The 22,797-nt window shown below is 43.8% G+C and overlaps 1 protein-coding gene across 5 annotated transcripts in view; it reads left to right on the top strand.

Moving 5' to 3' along the window:
- ARMH4 (armadillo like helical domain containing 4) overlaps nt 1–22,797 on the top strand; it is a 645,165-nt gene that overhangs the window by 214,044 nt on the left and 408,324 nt on the right. The gene's annotated exons all lie outside the window — the stretch shown is intronic.

Genomic DNA, 22,797 nt, shown 5'->3' with positions numbered 1-22,797 from the left:
TGACCTACTTCTCAATATGTGGTAAACTGAAGAATCAACTCAAATGCCAGCAAGTTGTAAATAGCCACAGACTTTCACTTGGCTCCGTTTTTCTAACTAAATATCCATGTTTCCTCTTCTCTTGAAATAATCAGTGGTGGCTGGTGACACTTGAAAGTGGTGGGGTTAAAACGGTGGGTATGACTTTTGTGTAGCGAGTGAAGCGAACAAGCTTAATGCACAAATGTAGGTTTCAGGGTGGGTTCCTACACCAAGAATTTGTGTTTAAAAAAGATTGACAAATGGTGCATCTGACAGCAAATGAATGTAGTGAGAAAGTAAGGTTTATAAAGCAGTGGGAATGTATAGACTTGATATATTGAACACATTATAAATGGCCCCACATCTGACTGCATTAATATGTTAAACGGTTACTTTAATGTGCTAATAGGACAGCATGCGAACTTCAGGCCCATTAAAGTATATGCTTGCCCAGTGTCGTGCACTGCTTGCCCAGTGTCTTGCACTGCTTGCGGCATAGACTTTGGAAAAAAAATGCTCTATCCAGGCATCTGGAAACATCCATAGCTCCTGGCTGCAATCAGTCATACAGAAATATGTTGCAGACAGGTCCTTAAGTGGGATGGAAAAAGTGAGGGCTCTCTAAAAGGGACTATGTGATTCCCATAGTGTGACCCCCCCGACCTGTATTTTCATTTCTCTCTGAGATGTTATTGCATCCAGAAATATAACACAACTGGCGTACACCCAAAACCTGTCCGTACTATTGGCTTTGTCAATGGTTGTTAGCTGTTTAAGCTAAATGAGTAACAACAATGGTTTGTTATTAATATTTAATGGAAGTGTTTCAATTCTGAAATTGTGAGACTGTGAATCAAATATTATTGAGGCATGTGGAAGGAGTACAGCCTTCAGATATGTGTGCTTTATGTTAGATATGTATGCCTTTTTTCTCTGCACATCTCATCCATCTGCACATTTTCAACCTCCTCTTTTTCCTCTTCACCGCCATCTTTTCACAAGCATCTCCCTCATTTTACCACCCCAAAGATACACTGCACTCATTCACATTTAAGCACATTATTTCCTTTTACTTTTGCCTTCTAAATATTTTGACATCTGTGCACCCACCTCACAGACATTTACACTGAATTTCAATTGAACTGGAATACATCATCATTGTTCTGTGTGCTCTGCAGAGACGCCCACCCACTGAACTTTGCCTTCAGCCTCAGCACCAGCACTCTCAATCAAAGCTCCTCATAAACACCTGGCATGAGTCAACGTATGGAGGGTAATAAGATGCATGAAAAAATACAGAAACACAGCAAGATACCTCTCTTGGGGAATGGAAGATTAAGTAAAATATGTGAAATAAGAGAGGAACTAAATCGCTAACACACATTACCATAACGTTTTTAACATTCATTGTTCGTGAATCAATCAATGTTTTGGCATTAATGTTAAGGGCATGAAGACAGGGCTAGTTTTAAAGCATACAGTGGATAACTTCCTTTACTGTAAGCACTTATTTCATGCTTTGGGCTTGTGACTCAGATATTTGGATCAACTTCACAAGGGAACAAAACCCTGCTCAACTTATGGAACAATTTTGTGGAGAACAAATACAGCAAATCCACTTCTGAAAGGCACAGCAATCTGCAGCCAGGGCCTGGGGTGTCACTGTGGGGGAGGTTAGCGTTACTAGGTGTCTCACCACAATGTAAACAACACCAAATTATCATTAAAACATTTACCATTACTGAGGACAAGGCACCAGGTAGCACATGCATGCATCCACTCCTTCATGCGATAAATGGGAAAGGGTCGGATCTATGTCTCTGAATGGCAGATGGCTGCCCTCAAACAGTGATGAAGACTCCAACGCCCCAAACCATGATGCTAAAAGCGTCACTGGCCCACAGTGGATACTGCCATAGACCGCAATAGAAACCAAGGGCTTTAGAACAGTCAGCCCTGCGTCGTGCGTCACAGTTCATACAGTTGATTTACTGCCTGTCTTCTCTCTCCTGATTCAGAACGAAGTGGGGCAGGCAGCCTGGGACAGATAGCCTAGACTTAAATACAATGATTTGTTTAAAGATACGATCGTATCTCTAAACAAATCAAACTATTTAATTTTTTTATTGTAAAATGTAGTAATTTCATGGGGGCACAGCCCCTGAGCCCTAATGGAGAAACAGCCCCCAGAAATATTGACTGCATCAATTTAAATTTACGGTCCTGTATAGGATGTTCTCTTATGACCTCTTCAGCAGGACCTCGAAGTTGAAATTGCCAAATTGTGGAACACAGCTTTGCTTTCAGCAGCGTAATTTAAAACAATAATCAATCAACATTCAAATTGGAGGCAGGGAACAACAAAATACATCAACCCTTCTGTGTGTGTTTCAGTAAGGAAGACAACAAAAAAGTGAAAGTGCTTGTGAGAACAAGGAGCTTAGAAAAGGAGAGATATGAACAAAAGAGGGCACATTGTAAGGGGGGATGAGTGTGTGAGAGGGAAACTAACTGGAATCTGCGAGGGAAAACGGTATTTGAAAGAGGGAATGTAATGTGTGCATGTGTTTGTGAGGAGCATTTTATTGAGGTAAGGGTGTGATCATGCATGGGAGTTAAAATGGAAGGAAAGATGAGTGAGTTGGACAGAAAAGAAGGTCTTTGATAGAAGGGTGTGAGAAGAAGGTGAGGTTCACTGATATGTGAAAGGGAAATACAAGACAGCGTGTATGAAATACAATACTGGGTGACTGTAGGGAAGAGTAGTGTATGTGGTGAGCTTGAGGGAAGTGAGAAGAATAAAGATAGTAGGTATCAGAGGATGAACGGCAGTGGATGGGTGAATGAAAAATTTGAAAAGTGTGACAGAGGACATTATGTGAGACAGAGAAGGTTAGATGAATGGATGAGAAGGAAAAGAGTGTGGCTCATCCTTTTAAAAAGAGGAAGGAGGATGAATGATAAAAAGAGTCAAAAGAGTAGTTGTGAGATGTGAGAAAAAGAGTGCAGTGTGAAACACATTAGAGCAAGGGCAACGTTTGCAAAAGATAAGATGTGGTATTCTGTATCTTAGGTCACTGTAACCAAGTGTTCTCCAAGTGTTCTGTAACCATGTGATGATGTGTTTATCTGTAACCAACATATCATCATTAGAATGTGGAGACTGGAACCAAGTGTTCTCCAAATGTTCTGTAGCCATGTGATGGGTGGTTATCTGTAATGTTGGGTATGGAATTGTACGAAAGTCAGTTGGGAAGAGCACTTTTCCTTGGGGTGCTGCTGTGGATGGGGTCTCTGTATTACCTAAATGTGGTAAAAGGAAATACTACTCCTTCTATTTAGCGCTGACCGTGACTAATATTTGGATCTTAACATTGGCGAAGAGCGACTACATCACTACCCATAGCGAGAAGAGTGAACCACTAACAACGAGAGACCCCAGCACTACCATTCATTATAAGGAGAACTTGCTGGAGGTACTGTACAACTGAGAAATTATTGCATGTGAGAAGGAGAAATGTTTCCTGGGTGGTTACAGTACACACGAAGAAACTGTCCACAAAGTAAAGTCTTGTTTCCTTTTAAAAAACAAATGCTGTGACTGTTTAGTGCATGTGCTCTCGCTCGACCGTGGCTCTCTCGCTGCCTTGAGTGCTCTTCATCCCGGTCAAGAACACACCCTTCCACTGGAACCTGCTGTGGAAGCGTATGAACGCAGCACGTCAGACATGTTCTGATGCATCACACATGACGGAAATAAGCCATTTTTGACCTGGCTGCTTTCTATGAGTGTTGCGTCGGCTTCAATTTAGATGGTGTATTTCACTGTGACTTTAAATGTAATGATGTGCACATCAATGGAAATGCCCTGTGTTTCTGTGATACCCACACATACGGTGCACACATATTGGAGACAGTGAGGCGTACAGCGTGAGGTCGTGACCCTCTATGTTGGAAGCTTACATCTATCGAAATATGTATCTATGTAAACACATTTTCACACTGTGATATGCACACATTAGGTCGCAACCCTCTACGTTGTGGAATCTCCATTTATTGACGTGAGCATCTATGTGGTCGCGTCTTCTCACTGTGATATGCACACAATTCATATACTAGGTACTGGTTCTTTGGATACTTTCAGCGCACAGCCTGTAGGAGTGGCAAAGTTAACATCTGCTTGGCCAACCTTCATGCAAGTACTGTTATCATAAAGTAACTGTTTCTGGACTAACCTGTGTTTAAAGAAGGAGATAAAAGATAATAACCTTTGTTGGGGTTATTACTTGCAAAACTTTCTTAATTTTGTTGTGGGTTAGTGGTTTGGTCCCCGTACCTCATACATTTTATGCAGGCTGAGTGTATCTGAGTCATGCATAACATCACTGCCCCACCATTTCCTCTCATATCACCTGGTGATCCACCTATACTGTGGACTAAGTGGAAGAAAGTATTCACTCATTATGCAAAGGTATGTGGCACGTCACTTACTGTAGAAAGAAAAATTGCATTATTATTACACTGTCTTGATCCTGAAGGGCAAGGCATATGTGAGCATCTTCCTGATTTGTCGGACAGAGATGTGGCATATCTGAATAAATACAAAATGTGTCTCAAGAAGCTAGACTTGCATTATCTTTCCAAACTGAGCAGAGTTCTTGAGCTCTATCACTTTGGGAAGAGGATGCATCATCAAGGGGATACTTTTGGGCAACACATAACAGAGTTACATGAGCTAGCTTGCACATGTGGCTTTGGTGGTTCCAGTGAGGAAAAGTCTGAGGGACCAATTTAAGTTAGGTTGCACGTTGGAAGAGGCCAGAGAAATCATGTGGCAGAAAGACAGTTCCACTCTGCAAGAAATATTGACTGTAGCAAAGCAAAGCATGTTTTGAGACTATTCGCAATGATTTGACTTGTGCGGTCAAAGGGGATGGGATAACCATTAAGCTTGTACAAGAAAGGTAGAGTAAACAGAAGATAAAGAGGGTATACACAGTAAAGCTGCTAAGACGTTTTCTGGCATGTGCTTTTGATGTGACAATATGGGTCACATGGCAAACTGCAAAGAGTGCCCGGGATGGAAAGCTTTGTATAAGAATTGTTGAAGGGAGGGACATTTCATAAAATCCTGCAAATCATCTTGATAGGCAAGACATATGGGCCATCTAGGACAGGATGGGAGGGAGGAGCTGGATACAGCCTCACTACACTTGAATAGGCTGTATTCTGTTCCCACACAAAGGGCTGCATATCCATGTAGTTAGTCTGGAGCCAAGGCAGGGAGGGCAGGACATCTATGCACTTGAGAGGCATGTCTTTAGAGATCTCTCCCACTCCAAAGGCACCACTGGGTATAAATACTGGACCTCAGACACCGCTGCTTCAGTACACTTCTGGACCTGTGGATACCCTGCCAGTAAGAAGGACTGCTGTGCTGCTGAATGACTGCCATTTTTCTGGACTCCTGCTGTGCTGTGCTGACCTGCATGCGGCTGCCTAGGTGAGAAGGACTGGACCTGCATCTCATGAACCCAGAACCCAGAGTGAGTCCAGGTACAATTGACTGGACTTCTGCTCTGAAGTCTCAGGGACATAACAGACTTCAAATCACCATGCTTCTGCACCTGAACTCTCCCATCTGTGTGTCTGTCCTGCCAAGTAGTGCCACCCCAGTCCTAGACCCTTGGAAGTGAGCCTAAGGTGCTTTCCAGCAGAACCGACGCACTCTCTCTGCTGAGCGATGCATCCCCAAGCAGAAGCAACGTATTGCTGCTGCTGCGTGGATTGGACCCGATGCAAAAGACTTGCATTGCTGCCGCACCCTGCATCTTGGATCGACACATCACCTTCAGAACTGCCGCTGCACCACACTTTCCCAGAGCAGATCATTGCATCTCTTGTTGATGGCAACCTCATCAACGACGCTGAACCTCCCCATAGCAGCTTCACCGCTCTTTGGAATCAATGCATCACCTCCCCTGTACATCACAGACCTTCACTGGCCTTTGCATCACAAGTCCAGTCAACAGGATCCTTGATGTTGATGCAACAGGACCTCAGACCGCAGCCTTGTCTAGATATCCTCAATAGCACTTTGTGCTTTTAGGTGGTATTTGTACTTAAAACTATCTCCTGTTGTCCTAAATGGGTTTTTGTTGTTTTGGTCTTGTTTTATTTATTGAAATCTACTCTATATTTCTAATTCTGTTGTGGTTTGTTTTCACTGTGTACTATGGGAAGTGTTGACACATACTTTCCACATTGCCCCTAAGTTAAGCCTGACTGCCTGACAAGCTACCTGAGAGTTGAGCACAGGTTAATTTGGTGTTTGCTTGTGTCTTATCCTGACAAGGATTGTGGTTGATGCTTGACGAGGGCTCACACCCCAGTGAACTAACAACCTAACTTTTTATAAGGTCTGACAATTTAAGAAAAGGAGAACATAAATGTCGGCATGAGGGACATAAATTCAACCAATTTAAGGAATCCATAACTAAGAGACTGTATAACCCGTTATTTGTAGCACTCTAGATAGTTGAATGCTCATCATCCTTAGAGGTTGGGTGTTCCTTCCAAAAGTGTTGTTGCTTCTTGTATCTAAATTTATGTCTGTTTAAGGATAGCGTGTACCATAGTCTTTTAATGCTTGACAGTCCCTAATTAGCGTGTTAGCTACCTGTATTGTACATGTTTTGTATGTGTGGGAAAATCATGTGATGTTCCTTCTGGTTCTGCGACCTGTATTTTATCTGTTCTGTGTGTTAGGGAAGGTTGTGCTGCTGCTGCCTATGTTGTACTTTTGCTGTGAGGTGGAGCTTACCAATAAAAATTCAACTAAACAACAGATAATACAATTTGTATTGCCAATGCTTGTTTTAATGCGTGAAGAGAACAAAAGAGTAAAACTTCCCAAAATAAGTGAGCAAAGATCACTTTTGGTTTTACATGTGAAAAAGGCAGGATTTGAAATGGACTAAGTGGACTTGTAAACATTTTAGATATAACTGAAAAGAGGCTTCATGTTATGTATGTTATCTTAGGCATTGTAGCAGCATGTTACATGATGGGATTTTTTTAGCTCATTATGGCAACAATAAAAGCAAAACTACGAAAATGAAAAAAGCGAATGATGGAACATTCTGTTGGCCAAAAAGCTAGGAGTGCAGGTGGTAATTTATGTCATAGTGTAAATTGGCAGACTTGCGAAACGCAAAATAAAATTTAGCTTTTGACTTTCTGCTCATTTGTTTGAAGCTAATAAATGTTTAAATAGCCCATTGTGTGAGACGGCAGAGATAGCCTTTCAAATGTAGTTGTAAGCATCTCACTGCTAATTGTCCAACATTAACAATGCTTGGATTAACAAACTGGCGTGCTAAAAATACTCTGTTTACCAGAACAATGCACACAGCAGCAGCTTAATTGTCTGAAGAGGCACTGAGAAAGGAAAAACTTTCCCGAGCCCATATTCGGCCCAGAGGTTGCTGTGATTTAGGTGAGGCACCCTGCTTTGAACAGGTGCTGCAGGTGCTGGCCTGCGAGGGCTGCCAGTGAGTTTGGCTATGTACTCTTCCTCGGGCAGGGAATCAGGTGCCTCAAGCCTCTAACAATTGTCTTGTGCAATCTCCAATTTGCCAGGAGATGTTGTTTATGCCTATATCACGACTTACAAAGAAATGCAAGTGTAATGGTGCAGCGCTCGTGCGGTATAAGTGCTAGCTATGAGGCGCACGGGACATGGGGGTATCAGCTCACTAACTGCCCGTATGTGCGTGCTGCCAGGGTGTCTCGCCTTTTGTTGATTAGCATCTGACCTCGCATCCAGGGTCAGAGTGCGTGTTTTGAAAGGGGGACATCATTAAGCTTGGTCTACTGGAGTACCACGTTTGTTCGAAACTTTCAACAGCATCAATTAAACTTTGAACTATAACAACATATAGTGAGTCTCTGTCATGGCAGTTTCTTGGTCGTTAGAGGCCACTCACAGACATACTCCTCAAGCCTCTTCGGGTTCCTAACGTAGGGATGCCCTCGGTTTACTGGAGGCGTATAATTTGGTCCTGGTGTTCCTCGAGATGTGGTCTCTTCTTGACTGGGTTGAAGCGCATTCAGATGAGGAGCTTGAGGTGCGTCAGTGTGGTACCACTGGTCAAGATCATTCTCATCCTCCCACCACATTGCAGATGGATTCTGGGGATGTCCTTCTGACTCACCAGGTGACTGCGAGCGCCACTTAGTGAATGCTGGAACATTTCCCATGGTACAGGCATAATTATTATTTGCGGTCACCATTGTGTCGTTCTTGTCGACTATTTGTTGAAGACCTGTCTTCAAGAGGATCCAAAACTTTAATCCCAGCTGTCAGTTGCGTACCAGAACTCAATCTCCTATATGGATGTCAGAGTCTTGGGCTCTATGGGTTACGCTAGCATTTAGATTGATCTGGGTGAGCCTGAGTTGGGTGGCTGCCCTATCTATAGGTTCAAGAGTCCACAATTCAACATGACGACTGTTACCCCCTCACGGTCCTCCCAAACTGAATGTCAATCACTATGTGTGCAATGCATCAGAATGACTGTGAGGCCTATGGGACTGGTGTTTACTACTAGCTCGGACTCATTGGCGGGGTCACTTGATGGCTTGAAATGCTTTGTTTCCAGTCTTTCACCATGCCCAGGGAGTTGAGGCTTTTGTGAGGTGCCTGAGGGGACCAGCCAGCATCGCTAGATTGGGAATGAACATCCCACAATAGGTTGCGAGATCAAGGAAGCCCCAGACTTAAGCAAAGTATGTTGCTATGTTTTCATCCTTGATATCAGTGTACTTCACTGGCACACTTTAATGCCGGTGCTCGAAAAGATGTAGATGAAGAATTCCATTTATTGGCTGAAAAATTGACATTTGTTTCGATTGAGGGTCAGTCCTGCTGCCCCAGTTCTCTCAAGGGCAGCCTGGGGGCGGCTGCAGTGGCTCTTGATGGTGGGAGCATAGATGAGGGTATTATCACTGACATTTATCATACCGTCGAGGCCAATGAGGTCCTCTCATATCACATTTTGGAAAACCTCTGCCGCTGAGGAAATTCCGAAGTTCAGCCTTCGGTAATGATGGAGGCTGGCATATGAAAAATGTAATGATATAGTAATAGTTTTCATGTAGCTTGAGGTGGTGATATCTGGAGTTCAAGTCCAGTTTTGAAAACCACCTGGAACCATTCATATAAGCAATGAGGTGATCAATTATGGGACATATATGGCCTTTTATTTTAATGGCCTTGTTGGGTAGGTGCATGTCAATGCAAATATGGAGGCATCCAGATTGCTTGTTAGCGACCACCATAAGCCACACACACAGGGAGGGCCCAGGCACTTTCACAATGATTCAATGGCAAAATAGAAGAGCTCAAGAAGCTCCATAGTGTTTCAGCTGAGGAGCTTTTCGGAGCCAGCTGATGCGATGAAGAATTTTGTTGTGCAGGTCTTTGCGCCATGCAGCGGGGGCCAGCAGCTTTAGGAGGGAGGGGTGTGGCGGGAAGCACACACACACTCACTCTTACACACATGCTCACACATCCATTAACAACATTCATAACATTCAAACATGCACACACCAAACATTCATTTTAAAAGATCACACACTCATTCTTTCACACGCACACACGCACGCACGCACATCCATTAACAACACTCATAACATTCAAATATGCATGCACGCACCAAACATTCATTTTAAAAGATCACACACACACACACTTACCTTCAGCATCGGAGGTACCAGGAGGGTTGGGACTGCTACCTTCCCTCATTGGCTGACCATAGGTCAGCCAATGAGGGAAGGTAGCAGTCCCAGCCTCGTCACAGAGTGGGATGGGGTCAGTGAGACTGCTGACCCCACCCCACTCTGTGACGAAGTGTCACTGATTGACACTCACCCTGGGCGCTTCAGGGCTTCTTCCTGAAGTGCACAAGCCGAAGTTTATGGGTGAAGCTTTCCTCGTCACCCAGAGGAGGGCCTAGAGGCATCTTTGATGAGCCGAGGAGGTCATGCCCGTAGGAGCTGTGACCTCCTCAGCCCAGCAAAGTTCAGCTCAGACAGCCAGGAGTCTGTGCAAATTGTGCATGTCTGCTCCTGGCTGCCTGACCTGAACATGAAGAATGTCCATCATGCTGACCTTTGTTCAGCCTGACAGACACTCTTCATGAGGGGCAAAAGGTGGGGGGGCGTTGCACCTCCGCCCTCAAGGACCGGCGCCATGGGTGACAGAATAGATGAACCTGCCCACTAGCAGGAGAGGCAATGAGTTACCATAGGTAAAGATCCTGGCAGTGGTAGGCTGTAGGTCAGGGTGCGGTTCTAGTGTTTGAAATTGCACTAGGCTGGTGACGTTGACAGATGCGCCAGAGTTGATAAGGGAGGTGACAAAGATCTGTTAGAGAGATGGGCCCCACGAGGCGTCTCCCTTGGTGCTGTGGTGTGCCTCATCCCTGGTGTGCGGTGTTCTGCGCCCATCGTGGAAGAATTTGACAAAGTGATTGAGTTGAGGGCACATTGAGCACATTTTACCACTGGCAGGACAGTCCTTGAGAGAGTGAGGTGATAATCTGCAGTATCCACAGAGTCTTTGTTGCGGTCACTGGGAAGAGCAGGTTTGGGTTTCACTCGCCTTAGGGGGCCTCTAGCGGTAGCAGCCATGGTCTCCACTTTGATTGACCTGGGTCCTTATGGTAAGGTGAGTTTCTGGAAAGCCATTTCAATCTGGTCAGCCTGATTGTTGCAAAATTCATGGGAGCAGGCAAGTTTGAGGATTTCATCCAGCAGCTTGCAAGGGCGGAGTTGGATATGATGCCACACAGTGACTGACCGGTGGCCTTGAATAATTTGTACACCTACCTCTTTCTAGGGATCTTCCTCAGTGCAAGTACTGGCAGCTTTCCTCAGACAGGCATAGAACAGCTCAATGGACTCACCCTTGCGTTAGCGAGCCTTTTGAAGCTTGAATCTTTCAAAGTCCGAGTTCATTTCTCGATCGAAATAAGCATTCAGGGCGCTGATGGCACCATCATATTCAGCTTCTCCTCTAGTGCTGGGTAGGTTGCAAAACAGTTTGAAGATTTCCTCGCCTGTGCAGAGAAGGAGAAGGGGTTGTTTTGTTTCTCTGCCAGTCTCCTTGGTGGCTTTAAATAGTTAGCACAACCCGCATGCGCCATTGCAGTGCTGCTGTTGGCGGGTGTTAAATGGATGCAGTGGGTCTGCCATGCATGAGGCGATGTGTAGGAAAAACATCAGTTTGAAGCTGGGGTGAAGCTGCCTGTTGTTGTCGTGCCACTTTCGTGAAGTCCTGTTGTGCGGCACTCATGATGCAATTCAGAAGTGTGAAAGTTGTCACACAGCACGTGGCAGGTCATGGACATGTGGGCATACATGTAGACCTAGGATTGCTTCTACTGTCTTCTTTCTATCAAGATCAAAGATTCAGTACCTATACTGATCTCTCTCTACTGTGGTGACTCGGGGCTAGCACTTCTAGCTTGACAAACCTTTGCGTTTCCTCTTTTTCTCCCTCTTCCTCCCACTCAATTTTCCTTTTAACCCTGAGATGCTTTGTGGCTTATTAATATTTACAATGCACATTTCTTTATATTTATCCTTCTTATCGTCGGTTGTTGATGTTCTCATACCGACTTGCATTTGGATACCGTGAGCTATCACCTGTATGGGATTTGGCTACGTATGAAACCGTATGCATGTTGATCGTCATTGTTACACATGATCATAAATCTACAACATCTCTTCTGATTTTATGTCTAACTGAGGGATACCACCTACGTGGGATGTTACTAATGAAGATTGATTATTTTGAAACTGTGTGCCCTCTTGTTCATCCAAATTGCTGTTTGACATATGACTTACCATTTGCTTTCCACAAAACTCCTGACTGTTTGTACTTAACTAAATATCAATAATATGTAATTGGATAGTATTTATAATATCTATACTGACATATCTTAAACTGTGGGATACTAACTTTAACTAACTTTATGTGACCCTACCAACTACGATTGGTAAATTTGACACTGTGTGCTTTTCTATTTTCATAATTATTATGGCGTTTGATTTGACTTTTGATTAATGCGGATGATTATCTTTTACTGTCTGAAATATTCTGAACCAAGGTGGACCACTAGTGCTGCTGGGTGTTTTACTATTTGTACTACATTGTACCTGTTTGGAACTCGCATATTTTGCCATAATCCTACTTTTATGTGTGTTGAACTTGGATTGAATATCCTTCTGTTTTATTCTGTTATTTGTTTTCTCTCTTCTGATTATTTATCCTTGGGTTGGCTTCTTTTCTTCTTTTTTCCATTGTTTGTTTGCTTTTCTTGATTACTGGTTTTTGAATTGAATATTACATCATACTTCTTATTCTTGGGTCTTACTTATCCTCTTTTATTATTTTCTACTCTTTTATTATATTTCACTATGCGTTTTGTACTACCAGCCTTGAAAAAGCACCAGGCTTGCACCTCATGAGGGGGCGAAACACATGTTGGATGATTTTCATTGGGAGTTTCTTTTTGAGTTTGAGGTTTAATCTGATTTGGAATAAAAACAAATTAATTTGGTGCATCACGATGTGAAAGTGTCCAACCTATCAATAAGACTGGGATTATCCTCTGATTCATCAATTACTTAAATCAGTTTCATCCAGTACAATTGTAAGGGGGTTTCAGGCATTTAGCGATGAATATCCAGTAGTGAGAAGTGCAAGCTGAGGCCTGAAACAGGTGTGCAGAATGCCTTTGATGGTGGGATGAAGGGAGATGCGGGCCGTAGCCCTTCCCTGCTGAGGTTGCGGAGTGGTCTTCCAGGCTGGTGCAGCATGGCAGGGGGCATGTTCACTTCATGCACAGTGAGGAAGAGGTTTAGGAGTGGGTGCAGCGGGGCCAGCTCCATCCTTGCTGCCACTGTAGCGGCACAGTGCTCGCGCAGTAGCAGCGCTAGCAATGAGTCTCACAGGACACAGGTTTTGGCTCACTAACTGCCTGCATGTGTGTGCAGTGGGGTCTCTCCCCTTTTATTAATTAGTATCTGGCCTCACCTCTGGAGTCAGAATGCGTATGCATGTTCTGCTGGGGTGATGTCACTGGGCATGGCCCAGTGGTGCACTACGGCATACCCACAATTCTCAGGGACACCCCCCCAACGTGACACCAATTAGATTCTGATGAAATTACAGAGTGTAATTTGACTAAAATACTGAGGATTATCCAGGGCATTGGGTACACTAACTCTCCTTTCCACAGTAATTCCCCATTTCTGAGGGGCACCTCGTAGATAAACTTGGGTGCCCGCATCTGAAATATCAGGGTAATAGTAATTGCAGGTGCTGTTAACCTGGTGTGGTTTCGTTGAGCAACGCTTGATGAAGGCTTTAAACCAGTCCTTTATTAAACAGCTCTGTTTACAGTATTTCCTTTGATAATATGTAAGCCACAGAGTAAGAAAGATGTGGGCAACATTCCAGGCTAGCAGGTAACGTCAGGAATACATTTTGTGGATTAATTACTGCTTTTATAAATATGTAAAGTAACATATAATATAGGGTATCTCTAATGCTATTGAAAGCCACAACACTCTTCTTTATAAAGGTTTATCAGTAATACGTTACAGTGCATCCTGTAGCAGTCAGTCAGAAAGGCAATCACTCTTTACTTCTATCCATTTTTCACGAAAGATGTCTTCAATTGAAGATTTTTAAAAAGTCACACTTCTGGCACCTGCCTCATGTCCAAATGTCAGGGCTGCCCCGGCCATGTGTCTCAAGACTGTGGGTACCTTCTGGATATGGCTTCCCATTACAATTTCTTGGCGAGCCGGATCCCCAGATAGTCGTACTACTTAGTAGTCTCGATGGGCACACCATCTATCATAAGCTTCCGCTTAAAACTGGGGACAGTCTCAGTACCATACTGTTTGCTTCACTTCCATTGATGGTCAGGGATTTTCAAAAGTAGTCTGCAAAATGCGTTAATAACTTGCGAATTATGTTTGCTGTTCACACCATCAGTACAGCATCACCAGCAAATAATAATAACGGAACCCTTCTTACAGAGATGATAGAGGCATCTAGGGGTTCTAGGGGTTCTTCTTCTTCTAAATATTCCACTGCATCATTTAAAAAAAAAGCAGGTTGAAAGGTAGAGGTGCCAGCACACAGCCTTGCTGTACACTCTTTTTGCTGAAAAGGTTTCAGTGCACTTGTCTCCTGGCCCATACCCAACTCTAGTGGTATTGTCAGAGTGTAGCAAGGAGATATCACCCCTTGTTCTACCAATGATCTCCACAACTTCTCCCGGTCTACTAGGTCAAAAGCTGCTTTCAGATCCACAAATATTTAATACAGTGAAGATTTCCTTATGACTTTAAACAAATGTGAAATTATATATTATTGAACCGCTTGGTCAATAGTATCTACCCTTGATCAGAAACCAGCTTGTGACTGTCACATTATTGTGGCTATCCACCCAGCCCTTTAGCTGATTGAGTAGAGTTTTCCCAAAGACTTTCCCTGCCCCGTTCACGGGGGAGATTGGGTGATAGTCAGAGGGACTGCTGTGATCTCCATTCTTGAATATAGGTAAAAGAATGGCTGAATGCCAGGAAGAAAGAACAATGTTCCCAGCAAGAGCCGAGTTGAATATTTTTGTAAGGACAACTAGCCCACAAACGGGTCTCCTACTGATAAATGTCAATAGGCATTAGGTCAGGCCTAGTGCCTTGTTCCTTCATGGCACTCAGTGCTCTTTCCTCGTCTGGACCTAAGATGTTAATTGCATAATGACCCTCGTAGAGATCCTCACACACTTGTGGGAGGCTGGACGGGCCTCCCTCAGCTCCGCCTATACCAAGTTGTGGAGCAACATTTCTTGACATTTAAGAGATGTTTATACTCTCGCCTGCGTCTTTGAAATAACACTTGGCTCTGGGGGTTAAAGTGACGCTGTATCAAAGCTTGTGAGACAAATGTCCATCCAAAATCATTCATCATCATAATAGCTACGCCTATTCAGCCGCCCGCCATTAGGACTTGGCAATTTTGGCCCCAATTGGCTTGGACCACAAAAACTTCAACTCTTCTACTATGTCCTCATAGGCCGCTAAGATTCGCCCAAAGTCATTGGCCGGGGTATATATGATTATAGCTCCATACTTTGCCCCTATACATTCAAGCTTTGGGAGTTAACGATGCTATTTCTCACCATTACATCTTATTCTCCTCCTAATGTTAGTTGGAACAACCTTGTGGCCATAATTCACCTTGCTCGCATTGTTGGTGCTAGCGCACCACATCAGGCTCAACCTCATAGGATTGTGGCCGCTCGGTGACAGTCAAATCGTGCACACATTCCCAACCCTCCGAGCTAACTATGATGTGGTTGTTGAGTGATGATCTTCTCTTGTTATCGTACGTCACTTTGGCAATACTATCTGAGGCAGTACGACAATTAATGAAAGCAGCTGGTGATCTATCACAAATTCAGAGAATGCATCACCCTTGTTGGGAAATTTAAAACAACTCATAGCTGTCTCAGTGTTGCCTCGGCGATGATCTACCGCACTATTGACAATGGCGTTGGATGGTTGTGTATTAAAATCACCACAAACCAATAACAGATGCTTCCCCATTATATCCTCCTCAACAACTTGCGGTCAGCATTGTCCTCCTGATGCAGCCGGTGAAGGAAACAAAATTCCCCCGAATCGACTGAACCTCGGAGGACCAACCAAGTGGAATATAAACGTTCAGGACATCAATGACACCACCTCCAGGGCCGGTAAGCCAGACACGTAGTATAATGGGAGCAAATAAATGAGCTGCCTCTAATTGCTCTGTCTTGCATTTCAATGTGCATGACACCCATACCGCAAACCCACCTCCCCGTGGGTGCCCCTTTTCCGGGCTGTTTGGCCAGTATGCTTATATGCCTATATACAAAAAAAAATTAACCTCTAGCCCAAGTTTCCTGGAAACATCATATGGAGTGTTGTTCGATAAACTTTAGTCAGTCCTCATCTTCCATTTTGCTAAGCAAACCCACCGTATTCCAGAATAAAATGTACAATCATTCTTTGCTAATGCTGCCCGTTTCATTAATCCTGGATACTCCATAGAAACCTGGGAACTCCATAAAAATCATCATTACTTCGCATCCTCTGGATTTTGCAGCGCCAACAAATTCAAGACGAACATGCTGTGTCCTCTGCTGCCACCTAGTGGTTGAGCCAAGGAAAACACTACGCGTTTTCCCGGTGTGTCCTTTCAGCGTGAGGCCAATGAGATTGTGTCTGGTCGCAGTTTCGGAGGGCCTTTGGTTGCCACGGATCGTAGTAGGAATCGGCCAATCAATCTGGCAAAACGAGTGGTTTAGCATAGCTATTGAACCTAGCCTCTTTCAGAGCTGATGGATTTGGGGTTTGAAGAGTTTTGGTAATAAATACGGCGATATTAGGTCCAGATGTCCGAAATTCTCATTTTGCGTTTCCTAAATGGCGACTTCTTAGAAATCGCTCTTTGGGAAATGCAAAATGGAATGCACAAACATAGATTTTCCTAATAGCGATTCATATGAATTGCTATTGGGAAATCGCTATTTAAACAATTCTAAACCATTCCTTCCAATGGGCCTAATGACCCATAGGTACGAAGGGTTTTGCATTTCCTAATTTGCGATATACTACTAGGATATCACAAATTAGGAAATGCAATACAAACGTTGACTATGGCCCTAAGGCCCCCCTTGATGTACCCCCAAAACAGGTGCTGCACCTGTAACCTGCACAAATGCCCTACGAGCATGTGCACTCTACATGTAACTGTAAAAAAATGCATTTTCGGTGCACTTCTTAAATTTGCTCATGGTTACCATCAACTTAGAGTTGATGGTAATTGCATTTCCTAAAGTCACATTTAGGAAGTGCTTTGTATATGTGCCTAGGAAATCACAATAGGAAATCCCATTTGCGATCTCCTCTTTGTGGATCACAAAATATGATTTCTACTGGGAATAAATCACATTTTGTGATTCCCTAAATGCCTTTGAACAAAGGGAAAGGTCATTTAGCATTTCTTAATGGACTGAAACTGTGATTTGGTCAGTTAAAAAATGCTAAATGCTTTCATACAGCTGGCCCTTGGTTACTTAAATGCATAATGTTAGCTAAACCAGCAGAGGCAGCCCCACATTAGGGCAGAGGAGCGTCGCCCCCCCTGCTGCCAGTGCAGTGAATGTGACAAATAAAATGGCAATAAAATTAATTACCATTTTATTTTTCACTGCTCCCTACCTGAGCAGTGTTTGGGGTGGGGCATTGCTCTTGACTGACAGCAGGGGAGTGGTAATCACTCCACTAGTTCACACTGCGCATTTTGATTTGCCAGTCTCACATGCGCAGTGTAAACTTCTCCACCCAGCTGTTAATATATTTGAAACCCCACCAAGAAGCAGTTTAAACTGCATCTGATATTACTTCGTACTTATAACTAGAGGTGGATGAGCCCAAGAATTCATGGGACGAGCCAAACTAGAGCCCAAGTACAAGCTGAGTCCAGAAAACAAACTGCAAGGGAACCATGAAAATGTAACTCACAGCTTCCAGCCCCTCAAATACTGAACACTGAGCTGGGCAGGCTGATTATAAAGTTATTATAACAGCCCTCCCTGGGCACTGGGCTCGGTGGAGGGGGGAGGTCCATGGGTGGCAGGCTGATTGTAATGTGATTAACACAGCCATTCCCTTTGGGGCATTGGGCTGGTGGGTCAATGAGTGGCAGGCTGATTGCAATGTGAGGAACACAGCACTTCCCCTGAGTTGGGGGTCTGTGATGATGTGCTCAAAGGCAGTTCCTTTCTTCTTGTGGGGGCTGTTTTTACAGTTGTAGCCCAATCCAACTTTTCCCTAATTGTGAAAACCAACATTCTGTTACAACTTTAAAAGCCACCACTCTGGGAGGACTGCTTTTTAGACAAATGTGCTTAAACTTAAAGGCAGTGCATTCATGTTGGGGTTTTTAGAATTGTTAGACAATGCTTCTTTTCACTGCTTGTGAAAAACAAAACACTGTTACAGCTTTAAAAATACACCAACATGGGTGCATTGTCTTTTGGTAAAGGACGTCAATAAACAATGAGTCACTGTTTGTGTTTCTTGACTCAAGAGGGGGGCCGTGCTCGGGGTCTATGAAAACCCCAAGCCAAGCCAGAACCAGAGCCAGGCATCAGGCTCAAGCCTGGCTCGAGCTTTTAAGGTCTCACCTGCCTCTATTTATAACATAATATGTTAAATAGCAACATTTGTGCCATAAAAGTTGCATTGACAAATACCAGTTCATCCTGCATGTATAACAACCTCATTCAGTAAGTAAGCTCTGCTAACGTATTTTGTGGGGGCTCATTCTTTCACTCACATAATGTGTTGAAACAAATATCGACAAAGCCAATCATTTCTTTTTTTATTGTGTAACATTTTATACTAAGCTTTGTCACCACAGAACACAGGTACAACATGGGTGACAGACGTGCAGCCTTCCCTAACACAAAACATAGGTAACGGACAGGTGGCAGTAGCTGGTGGAGCGGAGCAATAGTTTCTCATATGCACACAAAACAAGTGCAAAACAGATAGTAATGGTGCAATTTTCACTTCTTCATACGATAGGATTACTGGAGAATCATAATCGATGTGAGTTTCTCTCTGTCACTGAAAGATAGAGATGGGGCAGCAGCAGTAGAAACAGATGCAACAGTGCAAGCTTCCCACTCTCACAGAACAGGAACAGGTTCTGCAGCATAAGTGCAAGCTTCCTTCTCACAGGACAGGTACAGCTTGTGGAGAAGAGTGCAAGCTTCCTTCTGATAGGACGGGTACAGCTTGTGCAGCATCAGTGCAAGCTTCCTTCTCACAGGACCGGTACAGCTTGTGCAGCATCAGTGCGAGCTTCCTCCCACAGGTCAGGTACAGCTTGTGCAGCATCAGTGCGAGCTTCCTTCTCACAGGACCGGTACAGCTTGTTCAGCATCAGTGCGAGCTTCCTTCTCACAGGACAGGTACAGCTTGTGCAGCATCAGTGCAAGCTTCCTTCTCACAGGATGGGTACAGCTTGTGCAGCATCAGTGCAAGCTTCCTTTCTCATGTAAAATATGAGGCACAGTAGCAGCAAAAATGTTTCTGTGTCACGGAGACAGCTGCTGTGCAAGCTTATCTACCCTACAGTAGTGAAAACCTTAATTATTCAGCAAGCACTTAAGCGATTAGTGACATGCAGGTCTGGCACATTTGTGGAGCAGCTGCATATCCCTTGAGATAAGTGTGTAGGTGGCTGAGTGAATGAATATGTGAAAGCTGTAACTACTCGCAGGTTGTCGGCATTCTTGCAGTTACTCTCTTTCACTTCTGCATTACTTCACAATCCCGTCAGTAATGTTCCTTGTAGGGTAAACAGCGGCACTACAATGTCTGTAGGATCCTGAGAGTAAATGATACAGAACAAACTACAGTGGTTCTTTCGGGGTCAATACTTCAGCATCTTTTATATCAGGGAACAAATGAGAGAGACTGAAAAGGGAGAGAAATCTCTTGTCATCTTTCTGGTTTCAACTTCATGTGTCTTTTCACCCATATATCTTACCCTCACCTACTACACACTTTCCTGTCACTTTTCTCTTTCCCTCTTCTCCATCGCCAAACACCCTTGCACATGCTTAGGCTCCTCTGATTTCCCTCCCAACCCCTATCCCTCTCCTACCTTCTCTCTTATTTCCTCAAATTGCCTATTTCTATCTCCTTGTCCAGCAACAAGGACCAATTCACGTTTTCTATCCTATCATCTGTAGCAGTGGTGCCCCATTTTCTGATTGCACTGGTAACATGACATAGCCTAGGCACCCACATAGTATTCTCTTCCCCAAACGTTGCCCCTACCCGCTTCTCAGACTCACTCACCATACTCTCTTGAACTCTTTTCTATCACTACTCCTCCCTGCACTTAAACACATGTGCCACACCCCTCACCACTTATAATAATAATAATAATAATCATAATAATAATAATAATAACCCTGACTAAAAGAGATATGAGGGCATTTTCCAAGGAACAAAAAACAAGTGAAAGGACACATTTAGATAGGGAAATAGAGAAGAAAAGTTATAGAATAGAACAGCAATGACTGTCTCTTCGGGAATATGCTTAAAAGGTAAGAGACGCCTTCTCACGCGTGCGCACACACGCAAACTCACACTCTTGTTTCTCACATCTTCCTTTTTCATTACATTTTGGTCACAGCTTTGTCTCACACCTTTCTCTCAGTCCAGCCGCCTCATTTTACCATCCCACTCATCAAGATGCGCTCTCACACCCTCCTCACACTGGCACACTCTCTCCAACACATACACACAGACACACTAACACACACACACACACACAAAACTTTATCTCTCTTCAGAACCCTGCTTTCCAAAAATCCATCACCTTCGATCCTCAATACTCCCTTGCTTTCTCCTCTCTACACACCTTACCCTTCCTGACACTTTTCTTGTTCACGTTCCTTGCTTTCTCACCTTCTGTGTCTCACACATACTTTCACTTTTTCGCTTTCACTTAAACAGAACACCCACACAAAGGAGGAGTGTGTTTGTTACCTTCTTATCACCAGTGGAAATGTTGAATAAACGTGTTTCATACTTTGGTAAATACAAAGCTGTGGTCCACAACTTGGCGACATCGATTTAAAGGCCTGACTGAAGATGTCTGAAGACAAATTCCCGTGCAGGATTGCAGACTTAAATCAATGCAGTGAAGATTTCAAGATGCAACTTGGGTATTTAGCTGTAAAAAAAGAAACAAAATAAAGGTTTGGGTCATTTGCAAACTCCTGGACTTTGTACTGAGTCTTTGGTTTTCCACATAACGAGGATCAGCTGAAATCTAATGTCAGTGTCATGTGGGCCATCACTGACTACCTTGCTGTATTTTGCTGTGGCGTTGGCGTGTCTTTGTGTTGTTGTGTTTTGTTCTGGTGTTCAGTTGTGCCGTTCTTTTGTCTCAACAGCACACAAACCCTCTTGCCATACAAAAGCTCCACTACAAGTCCCATTTTTGTAGCACAGTAGGGAAAATTGGTTGCATTACTTTACCAGCTGTTTCACAGGACATGTTATAGAATTGACCAAACCTCCTTATGAATAATGCCTTCCAGATAGCGCAATTTTCTTTTCCTGTATTTATAGCGTTTATATAGCCCATACTTTGTCCTACTTGACTTGCTGGTCAGTCAGTATGAATTCTCTTTATACATCTTCATTTGCAAAAGAGTTGCTATCGCTGTATTTTCAGATGACTTGTGACTGTGAAGAAAGAAATCTGAATCACACAGAATGTCTCCAGTTTGTGATTTCGGGCCTATTGGCCTTTATTTTTTGACTCTGCTGCCATCTTGTGGTATTGAGAAGTATTTCATGTCAGTTCGAAGATGTTCCCGCAGGGCGGAAGAACTCCAGTGGTCTGGAAAAGCTCCGCGGCAGAGTCCAAACGTATTTGATTGACTTTCTATAGGTGTTTGGTTCTGTTACAAAAAAATGTACATTTTATGTACCCGATTTTTTATTACACTATTTATGAATAATAACTGTAGCCGAATCCACACATTTTAATTGACTTTCTACAGGTGTTTGGTTGTGTAAAAACATTGAAACGTTTATGTACTCCATTTTTTATTACACTAATAGTGCATAATATATTGTTATTCACTATTAGTGTAAAAAATTGACAAAAAAAGAAGTAGATTGGAGCCCCAACCGATGTCCATAAGTCGAGCTGCCCCTGACTGCTACCTCTTCTTGGCGCCAGCGGTCTCAAATGTAGTTCTTGGTGTGACAAGGGACAAGCCAGGAGTCTCAGCTGTTAGAAATGGGGTCTTTAGTTGGCAGTAAGGTTACCCGATGTCCAAGCAAGGGCCCTCACTCTAGTCAGGGGAAAGGAGAATCACACTCAGTTAACCCCTGCTCACCGCCTTGGTAGATTGGTACGAGCAGGCAGGCTTAACTTCAGTCTAGGTGTAAAGTATTTGTACCAACACACAAAGTAATACAGTGAACCACTACAAAAAGGCACAACACATGTTTAGAAAAATATTCAATATTTGATCTAAATAAACAAGACCAAATACGATAAAAATCCACAATCCACAGTTAAAAATATGAATTTAGCACTTAGAAGCAAGAAAACAGTGATCTGAGGTGAAAACAGTGCAATTTGGTAAACCACGGCATTGTAACAAAGTCGTTCATGGAGTCAGTTGAGTCCAGGTACAGTACCTTTAGAAAAAGTAGAAAACAAGCCGGTGCACGGAGTCGGGGAGAGCGGCTTCGCTGGATTCGATGCAGTGTCGGTTCTGGTGCCACGGGGTAGGAAGAGTGTGGCGGCGCGCAGCGGTGTCGGGTCCTCGCTACAGGACAGCGGAGGAGAGCGGCGTCGGATGCGAAGTTGGTCCCTTGATTCCAGGAGATGGGAGTCCGGCAGAGTTACGATGCTTCGCCGCAAACTCACAGGATTGCGATGACGTCACCAACGTTGGACTTAGGACACTCCGATGTCAGCGAAGTCGGCAGGATCAGCAGTTGCAGCGACGCGAGGCCTACAGGGTCGTCGGGCTTCTGCGAAGTCCACGGCCTCAGGGCAGGCACCGTCGTGCCTCCGGGGTAACTGCGTCAGCT

Source organism: Pleurodeles waltl, chromosome 9, assembly GCF_031143425.1.
Source record: "Pleurodeles waltl isolate 20211129_DDA chromosome 9, aPleWal1.hap1.20221129, whole genome shotgun sequence".
Lineage (NCBI taxonomy): Eukaryota > Metazoa > Chordata > Amphibia > Caudata > Salamandridae > Pleurodeles > Pleurodeles waltl.
Note: the sequence above shows the minus strand (reverse complement) of the source record. Positions and strands in the feature narration are given on the sequence as shown.